The following is an 18,057-nucleotide window of genomic DNA, read 5'->3' as shown; positions in this document are numbered from 1 at the left end:
CAGGCCATGGAACTTTCAGCAGAAAATCATTAAGTGGCCATTCCCTTGCCTCTCTGTCCGTGGAGGCAAGTTGCTGGTCCCACAGGCTGTCTGTGTCAGGGGGAGGCAGGAGGAGGAGAGGGGACCCTCTTGGGATGATGGGAGAGGGGTGGGAAGTATATCTACTGGCTTTTCTGGATGGCCTTCTTGGCCTCTCTTGCCCCAGAATGCCATGCTGGCTGCTCCAGAGGTTAGGGTGGGGACAGGAAAGAGAGAACATTGCCATGGGAAGGTGCTGTCTTATGATTAGGGTGGTGGCACTTCCACACGCTCCTGACTTTCACCTTCACCTTTCCCCTTGGCTTGCCCCAGCCTCTGGCTGGCATCTACTGAAAGGCTGATCTTCTCCATGGAATGGGACAGTGTGTGTGTCCAGGTGGGCGTGTCCAGGTGCCCCTGAGAGTGAGGAGAGGAGGCACTTTGCCCTGATCAGAGTTGAGTGAAACTGAGAGGATGCTCCAGCTGATTCACTTCATGTGTCAGTGCCCTCTGTGCCGGGCTTGGTGCTGGGCATGGAGAATTGGGAGGTGAGTACTGGGCCTCGTCTCTGCCCTTGAGGTGCTCACGGCCCGTGAATCGCTCATCCAATTCAGACATCAGTCCATAGCAGCAGAAGGGTCCTGGAGCCTTTCTTCTCTGTGTCTGTTTTCCTTTCCTTTTTTTACCCTGATCTTCCCAGCAAATGCTCCCTTTGAATACATTCTCCGTGAAGGGAGAGGACTGGCAGGTGGTCAGGTGTGTGCATGGGGCTGGTGGAAGGGGTGGTGGCTACTGACTTCCAACATGAGACCCAAATCAGAGGTCATTTTGTCCTACCTCCTTTCTCAGCTCAGATCTGGAGTGCTCAGCCCTGGAGAGGGGAAGTAACTTGTCCAAGGTCATACAGCTGGATTGGACCAGGTGCTAATGAGGGCTCAAGGCTCTGACATTGCTGGATGATGCTCTCAGGATGTGGCAGAATTCCACAGGGAATTCCAGAGGGACACCCGAGGGGGACGAATGATCGTGCCAACTGTGATGTGTGCTGTCCCGAGGGGAACTATTGAAGGGCTTTAAACGGAAGAGTGACAAGTTCTTTTAGATGCCTTAGAAAGCTCTGGGGCAAGAGAGGGGGCAGGGGAGGGCCAGGCAGGAGGCTGCCGCAGTCTTCCAGTGGAGGAGAGGTGTGGCTTCTACCAGGGCAGAGGAGTGAGCAGCGAGCAGCCAGGCAAGTAGATTGATTTGGGAGATCCTTTAGAAGATCGACTTGAAGATTTGGAGGTGGAGAGGGAGATGCAGAGGAACTACTTGTGCTGACATGTGTCAGAGGATTCTGACTTCTGGGGCAGTGGTCAGTGAGGCACCCAGGTGGCTTGGCTTGGAGGAGCTTGGCTACACACTGGGAGGGTGGGCCTCTTGGGAGGTCGGGGGTGAGCATGCTGATGTGTGGGTGTTCTCTTGAGAGCTGTGTCCCACCCAAGGCCTTGAGGTCTTAGAGCCAGGAGGAGAGACAGGTGAGCAGGGCAGGGCTGGCCCTGAGCTCTTGGCTCCACCCTACCCCCTGAGACATCATCGATAATTAATGTCCCCTCTGCCTGTCACAGGTGGCTCCCAGGTGGACAGAGGTGGGGCCATGGCACCTGTGTTGTGATGTGCATCTGGCTTCTGCAGGCCTCCGAGCCAGGACCTTCAGTCCCAACCTAGCCAAGCTTTCTCAGGTGGCTCCTTGCTCCCCGTGGGTGCCAATTCCCCCAGCATACACACATAAACCGTAACAGGCGGCCATAAATCAGCCCAGACAGGCCAAGGCTGCTCTGGTTTTCCCACAGTTGAGATCAAAGCTCCAGACCCTCACCCTGGAGCTCAGTACTTATTAAATTATTAAACTGTCAAGGGAAGGGAAAGCAGGAAGGACTGGATCGATGGCCATAGAGTAAAAGAGAATGAGGAAAAATGGCTGAGAAATGAGGCAGCGGGTGGGAAAGGGAAAGAGAGGAGATAAGAAAAAGCTCTTTGTCTTTGTCCTGAGCTTGGAGACTTCCCAGAGCTGTGAACCTTGCATTGAATATCCTCAAACAATTCCCTCCTGCTTCCTCCTCTGGGATCTCATGGGGGTCCCATGACCAGGATTCATAGCCCCACTTGACAGAGGAGAAACTGAGGCCCAGATTGTCACAGGATTATGAAAGTCTGTACTTCTGAGTCCTGTTCCAGCCTCTTTCTGGGCCTCTTCATGGGCCCAGAATCAACATTAGGTTAATGCCCATTCTTGACCCTGGCTCTCAGGCTAGACTGGAGTGCGTGAAGAACCCCATCCTGATCCCAGTAGGACCAGCCAGGGCCTCTTCCTGCCTGGAGCCCCCTGGACTCTCCTTTAGCTTCCAGGCATGAAGGCAGAGCTTGGACCCAATAGATTGCCCACCCCTGCCTGAGGCAACAGGTTCTATCCCTGGCCCCACACTCCAGTTGTTTGCAGGAAACAGCCTCTTTTTTCCCACCATCTTTATTGTGATATAATTGACAAATAAGATTGTAATGCACTTAAAGTGTACAACGTGATGATTAGGTATATATATATATATATATATATATATATATATATATAGTGAAATGATTCCTGCAACCAAGTTAATTAACACATTCATCGCCTCACATAGTTACTTTTGTTGTTGTTGTTGTTGAGAATGCCTAAGATCTACTCTTAACAAATTTCAAGTATACAAGTATTATGAACCATAGTCACCATGCTGTATATTATATACTCAGAACTTATTTATCTTATAACTGAAAGTTTGTATCTTTTAACCAACATTTCCCCATTTCCCCCACCTAGTCCTTGTCAACCACCATTCTACTCTCTATTTCTTTTAATTCAACACCCCCTCATTTTTTTGGATTCCACGTGTAAGTGATACTGTATGGTATTTATCTTTCTATGTCTTTTCTCTGGCTTATTTCACTTAATATAAGGCCCTCCATGTTCACTCATGTTGCCCCAAATAGCAAGATTTCCTTCTTTTTATGACTGAAAAATATTCCATTGTATATATGTACATATATACCGTATTCTCTTTATCCATTCATCCATCAACAGACAGTTAGGTTGTTACCATATCTTGGCTGTTGTGAATAATGTGGCAATGAACGTGGATGTATAAATATCTCCTCAAGATAGTGATTTCATTTCCTTTGGGTATATACCCAGAAGTGGGACTGCTGGATCATATGGTAGTTCTATTTTTAATTTCTTGAGGAATCTCCATACTATTTTCCAAAATGGCTGTATCAATTTACATTCCCACCAAGAATGACAAGAGTTTCCTTTTCTCCACATCCTCATCAATATTTGTTATCTCTTGTCTTTTTGATTATAGACTTCCTAACAAGTGTTAGGTGATATCTCATTGTGGTTTTGATTTGCATTTCCCTGATGATTAGTGATGTTGAGCATCGTTTCATGTACCTGCTGGCCATTTGTGTTTCTTCTTTGGAAAAATGACTATTCAGGTCCCTTGCCCATTTTTCAACTGAGTTATTTATTTATTTATTTTTTGCTATTGAGTTGTAAGAGTTTTTTATTTTTTTGGAAATTAGCCCCTTATCACATATATGGCTTGCAAATATTTTCTCCCATTCTGTAGGGTGCCTTTTCATTTTGTTGATTTTTTCCCTTGCTGTGCAAAACCTTTTTAGTTGGATGTAGTCTCACTTGTTTATTTTTTCTTTTCTTGCTTCTGCTTTGAGTGTCAAACCCCCAAAATCATTGCTAAGATCAACGGCAAGGAGCTTTCCGCTTATGTTTTCTTCTAAGAATTGTATGGTTTCAGGTCTTACATTTAGATCTTTAATTCATTTTCAGTTGATATTTGTACATGGTGTGCGATGAGGGTCCATTTAATTATTTTGCATGTGGATATCCAGTTTTTCCAGCACTTTTATTGAAGAGACTATCCTTTACCCATTGTATATTCTTGGCACCTTTGTTGAAAATTAGGTGACTATATATCTGTGGGTTTATTTCTGTGCTGTCTATTCTACTCCATTGATCTATATGTCTGTTTTTTATGCTAATAGCATACTGTTTTGATTATTATAGCTTTGTAGTATAGTCTGAAATCAGGAAATGTGATGCCTCCAGCTTTGTTCTTCTTGCTCAAGATTACTTTAGCCATTCAGGGTCTTTTGTGGTTTCATACAAATTTTGAGTTTTTTATATTTGTGAAAAATGCCATTGGAATTTTTTTAGGGATTGCATTGAATCTGTAGATTGCTTTCGGTAGTATAGACGTTTTAACAATATTAATTCTTTCAATCCATGGACATGGGATATCTTTGCATTTATTTTTATCTTCTTCAATTTCTTTCATCAATTGTTTATAGTTTTCCTTGTACAGATGTAAAGATTTGGCTAAATTTACCCCTAAGTATTTTATTCTTTTTGATGCTCTTGTAATGGGTTTGGTTTCTTAATTTCTTTTTCAGATAGTTTGTTGTTAGTGTATAGAAACACAACTGACTTTTGTATGTTGATTTTGTATCCTGCAACTTTACTGAGTTCATTTATCAATTCCAACAGTTTTTTGATGGAGTCTATTAGAGTTTTCTGTGTACAAGATTGTGTCATCTGCAAACAGAGACAATTTTGCTTTGTCCTTTCTGATTTGGATGCCTTTTAGTTCTTTTTCTTGCCTAATTGCTCTGGCTAGGACTTCCAGTACTATGTTGAATATGTTGAAGTGGCAATAGAGGGCATCCTTCTCTTGCTTCTGATCACTATTAGTATGATGTTAGCTGTGGGCTTGTTATATTTGACCTTTATTATGTTGAGGTACATTCCATCTATACCTAATTTGTGGAGAGTGTTTATCATGAAAAGAGGTTGAATTTTATCAAATGCTCTTTATGCATCTGTGATTGATGATCATATGATTTTAGCCTTTATTTTGTTAATATGTTATATCACATTTATTAATTTACATATGTTGAACCATCCTTGCATCCTAGGGATAAATCTCACTTGATCATGGTGTATGATACTTTCAGTGTGTTGTTGAATTTGGTTTGCTAATATTTTGTTGAGGATTTTTGCATCTATCTTCACCAGGGATATTGGCCTGTAATTTTCTTTTCTTGTAGTATCCTTGTATGGCCTTTGTAACAGGGTAATGCTGACCTTATAAAATGAATTTGGAACTGTTCCCTCCTCTTCATTTTTTGGGAGGAGTTTGAGAAGGATTGGTATTAATTCTTTAATAAGAATTAATTCTTTAAATGTTTGGTAGAATTCACCAGTGAAGCCATCTGGTCCTGGACTTTTATTTTTAGGAGATATAAGAATACTTTACCCAGAAAAGCTGTCCTTCGGAGTTGAAGGTAAGATACAGACATTCCCAGACAAACAAAAGCTGAAGGAATTCATAACTACTAAACCTACCTCACAAGAAATGCTAAAGGAGTTCTTTAAGCTGAAAAGAAAGGATACTAACTAGTAACATGAAAACATATGAAAGTGTAAAACTTCCTGGTAAATGTAAATATATTGGTCTAATCCAGGATACTCTAATATTGTAATGGTGGTGTGTAAATCACTTATAACTCTAATATAAAGGTTAAAAGACAAAAGAATTAAAAATAGCTATAACTACAATAATTGGTTAGTGGATATATAATATAAAAAGATGTAAACTGGGCTTCCCTGGTGGCGCAGTGGTTGAGAGTCCGCCTGCTGATGCAGGGGACACGGGTTCGTGCCCCAGTCTGGCAGGATCCTGCATGCCGCGGAGCAGTTGGGCCCGTGAGCCATGGCCACTGAGCCTGCGCATCCGGAGCCTGTGCTCCGCAGTGGGAGAGGCCACAGCAGTGAGAGGCCCGCGTACCGCCAAAAAAAAAAAAAAAAAAAAAGATGTAAACTGTGACATCAAAAACATAAAATGTTGGGAGAGGGAGTAGAGTAAAAGTGTTGAGCTTTTGTATGTTAACAAAATTAAGTTGCTATCAGCTTAAAATAGATGGTCGTAACTATATTTTATGTAAACCTCATTGTAACTACAAAGCAAAAACAAATCGTAGATACACAAAAGATAATGAGAAAGGGGTCAAAACATACTACTTTGGCATCCAGTCACAAAGGAAGACAATAATAGAAGAAGAAAAGAACAAAGGATGTGCAAAATATCCAGAAAACAATTAATAAAATGGCAATAAGTCCTTATCTATCAATAATTACTTTAAACATAGCCTAAATTATCCAATCAAAAGACATAGAGTAACTGAATGGATAAAAAAAAAAAAACAAGGCCCAACAAGTTACCCAACTCTAAGAGACTCACTTCAGCTCTAAGGACCCATAAGCTGTGAAGAGGTGGAAAAAGATATTTCAGGCAAATGGAAACCGAAAGAGTACAGGAGTAGTTGTACTTATATCAGATAATATAAGGGGATCAATTCATCAAGAGGAAATAACTATAGTAAATATATATATACCCAACATCAGAGCACATAAATATGTAAAGCAAATACTCTGAAGGAGATCTGAAGGGAGAAATAGATAGCAATACTATAATAATAGGGGACTTCAATTCTCCACTTCGTTTTTTTTTTTTTGGCCTTGCCACGTAGCATGTGGGATCTTAGTTCCCCAACCAGGGATCGAACCCACGCCCCCTGTATTGTAAGTGTGGAGTCTTAACCAGTGGACCACCAGGGAAGTCCTCTCCACTTTCAACAATGGGTAGATCATCCAGACAGAAAATCAATGTGGACATATTGGTCTAGAACTACACTTTAGACCAAATGGACCTAACAGACATACAGAATATTCCATCAAAAGTAGCAAACTACACATTCTTCTTATGTGCACACAGAAAATTCTCTAGGATAGATCATATGTTAGCCACAAAACAAGTCTTAACATATTGAAGAAGACTGAAATTATATCAATTATCTTTTCTGACCACAATGGTGTGAAACTAGAAATCAATTACAGGAGGAAATTGGGAAAATTCACAAATATGTGGAGGTTGAACAGCATACTCCTGAACAATCAAAAGGGAAATTAAAAAAATCTTGAGACAAATGAAAATGGAAACACAACATACCAACGGAACGTTATGGGATGCAGCACAAGCAGTTCTAAGAGGGAAGTTTATAGTGATAAATGTTCACATTAAGAAAAAAGAATGATCTCAAATAAAGAACCTAATTTTATACCCCAAGGAACTAGAGAAAGAACAAACTAAGCCCAAAGTTAGTAGAAGGAAGAAAATAAATGAAAGATTGGAAAGACAATAGAAAAGATCAACAAAACTAAGTGTTGTTTTTTAAAAAAGATAAACAAAATTGACAAACCTTTAGCTAGACTAAGAAAAAAGAGAAGTCTCAAATAAATTGAACCATTTATGAAAGAGGAGACATTGCAACTGATACCACATAAATACAAAGAATCATAAGAGAAAACTGTGAACAATGATATGCCAACAAGTTGGATAACCTAGAAGAAATGGATTAATTCCTAGAAACTTACAACCTATCAAGATTGAATCATGAAGAAAAAAATCTGAACAGACCAATAATGAATAAGGAAAACTCCTCTTTCCAGGGCAGAGAGAACCTAGCCAATGCCTGAGAGGTGCACAGGGGGTTTCCGCTTTCCCAGGCCGGGCCCGGCAGATCCTCTGGAGCTGAGGAGAACAGCCAGACACGCAGACCCTGGTTTGGAGCCAAGAGGATGGAGGAAGTGGTGGCACGAGGCTGTGAGTGACCAGGATGCCACTTACATGGAAGTTTCTGCATCACAGGGCAGCCCTCCTGAAAACTGGGGCTCCTGTTGCATGAGAGTCCTCAGGTTCTTCTACTGCAAAATGTGAAGGAAAGCGTTTTAGGGAGTTTGGGTTTCCTTGTCCGGTCCCAAGTTGAGGTTGTGTTAAAGAAACAAAATATAAGAGGAGTCTGGATTGGCTTTGAGAACAGAATTTCCTAAGATTCAGGGCCTGTTCTGAAAGTGGGGATTTGCTGTCTGGTGCTAAGGGTTAGTTGCCAGGATGAAAGGTTCTATTTTAGGGGTGAAGCTGCCATTTCTGCAGACAAGATTTTGGCTTGGTATTGATGCATCTGTTTGGGGGGTCTGAGTTCCATGCTGGGGTGAGAATCTTATTCCTAGGAGGAGTTTTCACTTCAGGGTCCAGGATTCTTGATTGCAGTTGAGCATTGATTTTGGGGGCCAAGAGTCTGTTTGGGGGCTCCATATTCTATGATTCGGTTGAGATTCCCTTCTTGGGCTTGGGGTTTTCTTTACCAACAGATGGGAAGTCTTTTGCCCTTGGGAGGAAAGGAAGAACTCAAACCCACTTTTGTTTCCAGGGGAGACTTTCTGGGAAGACCAGCAGAGGGATGGACCAATACACTGATGACCAGGAGGCTGGATTCCAGCCCTTGCCTGGATGTGAGACAGAGAATAAATCACTTGTAAGCTTGAGGTCTCTAGCTGAAAGCTTGGCCAGGCAGTGGTGTTGACTCACAAAGCACCATCCAAGCTTGCTTGATCCTCCCAAAATGACACTAATGGTGGGCTCCAGAGGCACCGACAGCCAGCACTCTGTGAGTCAAATCCATGATGACAGCACTCAAGCCACCCTGGGCACTGCCAGCTTGGTCCAGTTAGTGCCAATTGGATCTTAACTTGTGCTGAGGAGCCCCTGGGGAGAGGGAGCACACGTGGAGTGGGATATGTTAAATCTGGGTCCCTGGGGCTTGGTGTGTAGCTCTGGCAGGCAGGAGTGAGGCTGGGCTGGGCCAGCGGCTTCCCTCCCTAGCGGGCTAGCTCTCACGCATCCCGGCCCGTGCGGGAGACATGATGTAACTGCGATCTGAAGGGGCCTTGCTCTCTCCCTTGTGGTCTGCAGGATGGCTGGGATGCAGAGGGGTTGTTGCTGGTGACCTCGTAGCCCCCATCTGCCCCGTTGCAGGTGGACTTTCTGGTCTTCGAGGTCCTCCTCTTTTCTGTCCAATGGGGGCCAGCGGTGAATGGTGCAAAGCTGTCAGGGTAAGGCCAGAAGGGAGTTTCCAGCTTGTGGGCAAATTCTCTAGCGTTCCAGAAGAAATTCTCCTTTGGGAAGGAGCGCTTTTCCTGTGGCCAGGAAACTCAGGAAACCTGAGAAGATGGAGTTTTCTCTACCACCAAGTTTGTCCCAGGGATGTAGAGGTGGCTCTATCTGGGTCTGCAGGGACCCTCAAGCCCCACTCTCTGGGCCTGGCCAAGGTACATGGAAAGCTTAGAGGCCTGGGGGTCCCACTGGGCTGTGGAATCCCAACCCAGACATTGAACTCTGGTGCCATCCAGCAGACCTCTGGAGTTCCCTCAGGGCGTCTGGAGGGACCTGGGCCAGTCGGCCATCATACCTCAGATGTGAGGAGGGAGGGGAGACAGGCAGGTTGGTTGAGGCTCGGGCTCTGGGGTCAGACTTTGCTTCCTGAGCCACCTGGAGCCAGATGCTTCACTTCTCCACACCCCGGTTCTTTATTGGAGGTAAAGCTTGACTAGTAATAAATGCACAATAAATATTAGTTATTGTTGCCATCATTAGGCTCAGTCATCAGTTCCCAGCTTAGACATCACCTCCGCCAGGAAGCCTTCCCTGAACACTCTGGCTAGATTAGATAGCCTCTGTATCCTCTCCTACTGCTGGCCTGTGTTCCCCTCATAGCACTGATCACACTGGCTGTCAGGGCCTGTTTCCTTATTAGCATCTGTTACTGCCTGGCTTACTCACCATAGTATTGCTGCCACCAGTGCCTGGCTCACACAGTGGGCGGTTGACAAATATTTTGAAATGAATGCAAGAACGGGCTGATTCTCGGGAATTCAGACATGTCTTCTATGGGCCCTTCAGGGCTGCTACAGCCCCACTTTCTTTTCTTTGTCGAAATGACATTTCCCGCAAACCAGGCTCTCGGGCAAAGGCAGGAGAAGGTGAGAGCACTATGGAACCTTTGGTTCATTCGTTCATTCCCTGACGGCACAGATGTTCCTTGGGTGCCTCCCAGGTACAGGCCTCGTGCCAGCCTCTGGGGACAGACACGGTCCCTGCCCTCCTTGTGCTTGTGGTGCTGATCCCAGGGGCTGAGGTAGGTCACAGGAGAGGAGGGCGGTCAGTTAGGCTGAGTGGTGTCAGGGAGGGCTTCCAGAAGGAGGGGTTTGCTTTGAAGAATGGCAGGGAAGTGTGGAGAGAGACGGGCTAGCTCTTGGGGGGTGGGCAGGGATCAAATGGGGCGGCGACAGAGCTGCCTGCGTGTGGGCAATAAAGCAAGGCTGGCCAGTGACAGTGTGGCCTGTGCGTGCGGAGGCCTTGACTGTCAGGCTGAAGATGGATTCCGAAGCTGTGGGTACCTCTGATCCTGGCTCTGCCACCCACAGACGAAAGACCTTGAGCAGGACACGTCACTCCCCGAGTGCTAGTTCGACGGTGGGAGCTGTGATGCCTGCCACCAGGGGCTGTCAGACCGCAGCGGCAAGGCACTTTGTAAAAGGAGCTGGCCCCAGTAATGGAGGGCTGGAGGGGCAGGCCCTGCCGAGTTAGGCTAAAAGGCATGTGTGTCTGGAGGGAGCCTGTGGGAAAACAGGAAGGCAGTTCTGCTTCAGGTTTCTCTGTTTGGTAAATAATTAAATTCTTATCTCAGGTTTGTGGTGTCCACACTGCAGGACGCAGGAGGAGCCTCTGGGATCAGGTGCTGCATTATCCAGAAAGTGGTGGAGTCCCCCCCACCCCGCCGGTCTCCTGGTCATGGCAGGGGAGGTGGGGGTAAGGAGGAGGCTTCCAGGGTCTTCTTGTCGCTGACCGCATCACTCCTCCTCATTTCTCTCTCTCTCTCTCTCTCTCTGCCCCTCTCCACGTTCTCATTGTCTGGTTCCCCTCTACAGTCCCACCTCTGCAGAAACGCAGGGCCTCGTGCCCCCTCTACCCCAGGCCCCTCGGCGCCTTCCCCTTCGCCCGCTGCACATCGCTGCCTGTTGAAACCCTTGTCCTCCCCAGGGCCTCTCCTCAAACACCCACACCTCCAGGAGGCCCGCACCCCCAAGTCTGCCGAGCCTCTCGGGGGGCCTTAGGGGAGCACCGACCTCTCCCTCACCCCATGGTATAGAGACAAACAGTCGTTTTTTTCATTTTTAGTGCTTAATACTGAGACTGTGAAGGTCTGTTTAGTCTTGTCCAGCTAACATAAACCAGCCGGACCTGGGATGTGGCAGGGAACTTTGCTCTAAGTTCCCTTATTTGGAATGAAATTCATTGTTTTTCACTGGGAGGCAGTGGGGTTTTGGGGAGGCCCCGCTGCACCCCCTCCCCAGGGTGTGGCCTGAGTGGCCCCTCCAAAGGTCACCAAGGTGTCTGTGGCACAGAGATTGGCCCTAGGACACCAGCCACACCCAGTGCCTCAGGGATGGAGACGGCTTGGAGTCATATTGTTCAATCCTGCCCTTTTACGGGAAGGAACTGAGGCTCGGATAGGAGAGGGCACCTGCCCAGAGCCCCAGAGCGGATCGAAGCAGCTGGAGGTGTAGCATGCAGGGGTCCTGGCTCCCTGGCTCTCAGATGGCTCTGCCGTGCCGGGCGCCTTGAGCCTCGGAGCTGGTGGAGGTGGGGCTGCGAGCTGGCTGGGATGAGGGCTGGTGAACGTGGCTGGAAGTGGCCCACGGTCTGGGGGTCTCCCAAGGCTTCTGGGGAAGCAGCTAACTGCAGAGGCCGGGGCGGTGAGCCGAGGGGAGGGGGCACGGAGAGGCGGCAGGGGAAGAAAAGGAGGGGCGGTGAGAGGAAAGAGAGCGGTGGCTGAGGGGTCTTGGGGAGCTGGGCTCTGGTCCCGACTCTGCTGCCGTCACTGTGACTTTGGGCTCCCACCTGTCCTGGAGACTCAGCCTTTTGGTGCATCTCCCAGGGTGTGCCTTGGATGAACAGAGGTTGGGGGCGTTCCTTACCTGTGATGGGCTGTAGGAGCCAGCTCATTGGGCGGATTACTGTCCCTCCCTATGCTCGGGGCCCCCTCCGTGTAAGAGGGGTGCGGCCTCTGTATGATTTCTCTTGCAAGAGCATGAGCTTTAGAGCCAGAACTTGGGTTCCATTCTTGACTCTGATGCTTATTGGCCGGGCTACTAATCATGGGCAGAGATTTCAAAACCCAGGGCTCTAGAGTGAGCAGTGAGGGTCTTTGCAAAGATGACATGAACTCATGTATATCATATGTCTATACCGAGTGCCCAGTAACCAGAGTGGGGAACAGCCATTGACCTCCGAGCTGCACAGTGCACCCGGGCCAGCCTTGGGGCTCTGTGGCCCTGCTTCCTTTGTTCAACCCCAGGTCCCTACTCAAAACCAGCAAGTGCATGTTTAGATATTCTTTCTACAGGGAGCTCCCCCCAACCCCATTTGACATCCTTTAAAAAAAGAACTTCTCATTTATTCTCTGATTCTTTTCCCAGAGAACACACAGCTGGGACATAGGGAGCTGTGATTGACCAGCGTAGGAATTCCCGAGACTGGAGGAGGAAAGAGAGATGTTAGAAAGTTCAGGCCTGAGAAATCCTAACCAGAAGCCCCTGGTGCTGGGGAACAAAGGGTGAGAGACCTTGTATTGTTTACTATGAGCATTCCGTTCACTGCTCTGTTAGCAGTGACGCTGGTGCTAGTATCCAAGGCTGTTTATAAAGGTACGTTGAACATCTGCTTCTGCGTGGTTAGTGAGGCACTCATTTACAAAAGATCATCTCGTTGCCAAGAGCGAACCGTCACCGAGTGAAACATTAACTCAGCCTTAAAAGTAAAAGGAGATGATGTATGGACCAATGTCCACACAGGCCTGGGGCGTCTCTAGGCAGTGGGAACCAGTGAAGGTTTTAGACTCACTTTCTGGATAGCTCAGTCTAGTTGTCCTGGGGAGGGTGGGTTTAAGAGGGACACGGTGGGAGCAGGGAGACCAGTTATGATGGGAGTGTAGCTGTTATGGGGGAAGGATGCCAAAACCTGGACTGCAGTTTTGGTGAAAGAGAGGAAGGGACACATTTGAGACACATTTAGGAGGTGTGCCTGGCATCACTGGTACATGAATGGGGGCGAGGTGGGGGGGTAAGGAAGAGGGAAGAATCCAAGACGGGGCCCAGGTTTTCAGGTAGCTGGGAGGATGGTGATTCCACAGTACACCAGGCAGGAGAGGAGGATTGGAGGGGAAGATGGTGGGGATGTGTCAGAGGAGCCCTGAGACATCCTGGGGGAGTCGTTGGGTCGGCAGCTCCACTTGTGGGCTTGAAGCTCAGGGGAGAGGTTGTGGCTGCTGTGGGAGGAGAGCCAAGTAAGGGAAGAGGGTCAGAGAGGCTGAGGGAGGTCGTGGCAGTGGGGGTTTAGACGTTGTGATATGGCATAGCGCCGTGGTTCTCAGACCTTAATCGGCCTATGGATTGCCTGGAAGCTTGAAAAACTGGAGGTTCCTGGGGCCCCCCCCTCCAGTTAATCCGGTTTAGTAAATCTGGCGGGGAGGGGAGCGTTCCTGGGATCTGCTGCTGCTTTTTTATTTTTTAAATAAATTTTATTTATTTATTTTTGGCTTCATTGGTTCTTCGTTGCTGCGCGCAGGCTTTCTCTAGTTGCGGCCAGCGGGGGCTACTCTTCGTTGCGGTGCACAGGCTTCTCATTACGGTGGCTTCTCTTGCTGTGGAGCACGGGCTCTAGGTGCGTGGGCTTCAGTAGTTGTGGCACGTGGGCTCAGTAGTTGTGGCTCACAGGCTCTAGAGTGCAAGCTTAGTAGTTGTCACGCACGGGCTTATTTGCTCTGCAGCATGTGGGGTCTCCCTGGACCAGGGATCGAACCTGTGTGCCTTGCATTGGCAGGTGGATTCTTAACCACTGTGCCACTAGGGAAGTCCATGGGATCTGCTTCTTAAAGCAAGAAAATCAGGCAATACTAGTGTGAAGGATCCATGGACCATCCGTTGTGAAACACTTGTCTGGGGGTCAGTCAGAGCTGGGTTCAAATCTTGACTCTTGGGTCTTGACTTTGGACAAATCTCTTGATCATCCAAACCTGGATATCTTTGTCAGTTAATAGGCATACTAGTTCCCACCTCGCAGGGCTATCGTGTGAATTAAATGAAGGTCATGTAGGTAATGTAGGTCATGTGGCTAAGGACCTGGTGCCTAGTAAGAGCTCAGTAAGGAGTAGGTATTTCTTGCTTATTACTAGAAGTTTGAAGATGGTGAGCAATTGGACCGGGCAGGCTGCTGACCACACAGATGGGTCAGTCCCAGGGGAGCACTCCCCTGCCCCAGAGTCTGCCTCTTGGTTGAGCTGACCCCAATTTCCATCTCCATTGTGTCTTGCCTGAGTTGATAGGACTGGGGGCTCCTGGCTCATCTCATCAAGTTCACAAGAACTCATGAATCAAATCAGAGGTCAATTTACTACTTCCCAGTGAGAAATGGACTGTCAGATGGACTGGACAGTGTGTCTACTATTGGCACCTTTTCCCCCTGCAGGAAGCTACTCTAGTGCTGGGTGAACCTGGCATCTGACAGAGATCTGGGGACACAATCTGAGGATTGAATGACCTTGGGCTCTGAACCCTGCCCAGGCCACTTCACCAACAGAGAAATGCCTGCCAGGTGGACCCAACACTTGGACCAGCTTGGCAGGACATCCTCTCCCTGGCTGTGCTCCATGGCCCCCACCACGGTTTGCCTCGGTGACACCCCCTTTCTCCTGACTCCTCAGCAGCCGATGAATATGTCTTTGCTTTGGGTTTATTAATACCTCCGGTCAAGTCTCCTGTAAGTCCCACCAGGTCTGGGGCTGTTTTGTCTCTTGAGGGTAACTTTGCATGCTCTGATCCATGACCAGTAAATTTCTTAGACTAAAACTCGGGGAAAGCTTATTGCCAAGTGCCATGGGGCCACCTCATTGTGGCCTCCTCTCCACTTACTGCCCATACGGCGTTTCAAGAAGGAGGGAGTTGCTTGAGTCAATGATGGCGCCTCTCATACGTCTGGGGGCTGGTTGGGTCTGGTTACCCTCCATAGAAATTAAGGAATCCCTTAAGGACTTCTCTAGAAGACTCCCAGTCCTCCTCCTGAACCTGTGTGTGGTTTTGGACCCACCTGTCGTGGACATCACACTGCATCCTCCTCATCAATTTTGTCACCGTTTTAAACTCTACCACCATCACCAGCAACAGATGCTTTAAAAACAGTTTATCGCGGGCTTCCCTGTTGGCGCAGTGGTTGGGAGTCCGCCTGCCGATGCAGGGGACGCGGGTTCGTGTCCCGGTCCGGGAAGATCCCATGTGCCGCGGAGTGGCTGGGCCCGTGAGCCATGGCTGCTGAGCCTGCGCGTCCGGAGCGTGTGCTCCGCGGCGGGAGAGGCCACAGCGGTGAGAGGCCCACGTACCACAAAAAACAAACAAACAAAAACCAAAAAACAGTTTATTGCTTAAGTTATAAGAGTAATACCCTTTGGGGCTTCCCTGGTGGTGCAGTGGTTAAGAATCTGCCTGCCAGTGCGGGGGACACGGGTTCGAGCCCTGGTCCGGGAAGATCCCACGTGCCATGGAGCAACTAAGCCTGTGCACCACAGCTAGTGAGCCTGCACTCCAGAGCCCGTGAGCCACAACTACTGAGCCCATGTGCCACATCTTCTGAGGCCCGCGCGCCTAGAGCCTGTGCTCTGCAACAAGACAAGCCCCGGCAATGAGAAGCCCGCGCACCTCAATGAAGAGTGGCCCCTGCTCGCCACAACTAGAGAAAGCCCGTGCACAGCAACAAAGAGCCAATGCAGCCAAAAATAAATAAATAAAATTTTCAAAAAAAAGAGTAATACCGTTTGACTACCATCTCCTTGGTTCTCCCACCCCTCAGTCTCTGGCAACCACCATTCTACTCTCTGATTTTATGAGTTTGACTTTTTTAGATTTCACATATAAGTGAGATCATGCAGGACTTGTCTTTGTCTGGCTTATTTTATTTAGCATAATGTCCTCCAGATTCTTGTATGTTGTCCCAAATGGCAGGACAATATTCATAAAAAAGGAGTATAGTATAATGGAGTAATATTCCATTGTGTATATGTACCACAGTTTCTTTATTGATTCATCTGTAGATGGACGCTTAGGTTGTTTCCATATCTTGGCTATTGTGAATAGTGTTGCAAAGAACATGGGGGTGCAGATAACTCTTTGATATAGTGATTTTATTTCCTTTGGATATGTACACAGAAGTGGGATTGCTGGATCATATCGTGGTTCTATTTTTAATTTTTTGAGGAACCTCCTTGCTGTTTTCTGTAGAGGTTGTATCAATTTACATTCCCACCAACAGTGTACAAGGGTTCCCTTTTCTCCACATCTTCATCAATATTTGCTGTTTTTGTCTTTTTTTGGGAGAGGGCTCACTGTGTGACCTGAGGGATCCTAGTTCCCTGACCAGGGAGCGAACCCAGGGCCCCACAGTGAGAGCGCCAAGTCCTAACCACTGGACCTCCAGGGAATTCCTGCTGTTTCTTGTCTTTTGATGACAGCCATTCTAACAGGTGTGGGGTGATATCTCATGGTTTTGATTTGCATGTCCCTGATGATTAGTGATGTTGAGCACCTTTTTGTGTACCTGCTGGCCATTAGTATGTCTTCTTTGAAAAAGTGTCTATTCAGGTCCTTTGCCCGTTTTTAGACTATCGGGTTGTTTTTTGTTAACTGAGTTATTTGAGTTCCTTATATATTTTAGATATTAACCTCTTATCAGATGTGTGGCTTGCAAATATTTTCTCCTATTCTGTAGGTTGTCTCTGCACTCTGTTGATTCCTTCCTTTGCTGTGCAGAAGCTTTTTAGTTTGATACAATCCCACTTATTTATTTTTGCTTTTGTTGCCTGTGCTTTTGGATCATACCCCAAAAAACATTGTCAAGACCAATGTCAAGCTTTTCCCCTGTGTTTTCTTACAGGAGCTTTACAGTTTCAGATCTTATGTTTAAGTCTTTAATCCATTTTGAGTTGATTTTTGTATATGGTGTGAGATAGGGGTCCAATTTCTTTTTTTAAAAATTAATTAATTAATTTATTGGCTGTGTTGGGTCTTCGTTTCTGTGAGAGGGCTTTCTCTAGTTGCAGCGAGCGGGGGCCACTCTTTATCGCGGTGCGCGGGCTTCTCACTATCATGGCCTCTTTTATTGCAGAGCACAGGCTCCAGACACGCAGGCTCAGTGGCCATGGCTCATGGGCCCAGTTGGGATCCATGTGGGATCTTCCCAGACCAGGGCCTGAACTCACGTCCCATGCATTGGCAGGCAGACTCTCAACCACTGTGCCACCAGGGAAGCCCCAGGGTCCAATTTCATAATTCTGCACATGGATATCCGGTTTTCCCAATACTATTTATTTAGAGCTTATCCTTTCTCCATCTTGTGTTCTTGTCACCCTTGTTGAAGATCAGTTGGCCATAAGTACTTGGATTTATTTGTTGGCTCTCTATTCTCTTCTGTTGGTCTGTATGTCTGTTTTTATGCCAGTGTCATACTGTTTTGATTACTTTAGCTTTGTTATGGTTTGAAATCAGGAAGTGTGATGCCTCTAGCTTTGCTCTTCTTGCTCAGGACTGGTTTAGCTCTTCGGGGTCTTTTGTGTGTGGTTCCACATGAATTTTAGGACTGTTTTTCTATTTTTGTGAAAAATTCCATTGGAATTTAAAATTAATTAATTAATATTTATTTATTTTTGACTGCATTGGGTCTTTGTTGCTGCGTGCGGGCTTTCTCTAGTTGTGGCGACGGGGGGCTACTCTTTGTTGCAGTGTGCGGGTTTCTCATTGTGGTGGCTTCTCTTGTTGCAGAGCACGGGCTGTAGGCACATGGGCTTCAATAGTTGTGGCACATGGGCTCAGTAGTTGTGGCGCACAGGCTTAGTTGCTCCGTGGCATGATCCTCCTGGACCAGGGCTCGAACCCGTGTCCCCTGCATTGGCAGGCAGATTCCTAACCACTGCACCACCAGGGAAGTCCCTCCATTGGAATTTTGATAA

General features: G+C 47.1%; 1 protein-coding gene across 2 annotated transcripts in view; it reads left to right on the top strand.

Moving 5' to 3' along the window:
- NEURL1 (neuralized E3 ubiquitin protein ligase 1) overlaps positions 1-18,057 on the top strand; it is an 84,849-nt gene that overhangs the window by 10,149 nt on the left and 56,643 nt on the right. The window contains exon 2 of one of the 2 annotated variants that reach the window (XM_067024752.1): positions 12,485-12,621. The exons of the other annotated variant lie outside the window; for it this stretch is intronic. The gene's annotated coding sequence lies outside the window, so the exon portion shown is untranslated. The remainder of the gene's footprint in view (positions 1-12,484; positions 12,622-18,057) is intronic. 2 annotated transcript variants of the gene reach the window in all.

The sequence above is a fragment of the Kogia breviceps genome, chromosome 2, assembly GCF_026419965.1.
Source record: "Kogia breviceps isolate mKogBre1 chromosome 2, mKogBre1 haplotype 1, whole genome shotgun sequence".
NCBI classification, from domain to species: Eukaryota; Metazoa; Chordata; class Mammalia; order Artiodactyla; family Physeteridae; genus Kogia; species Kogia breviceps.
This window is presented reverse-complemented; position numbering and strand designations above follow the sequence as displayed.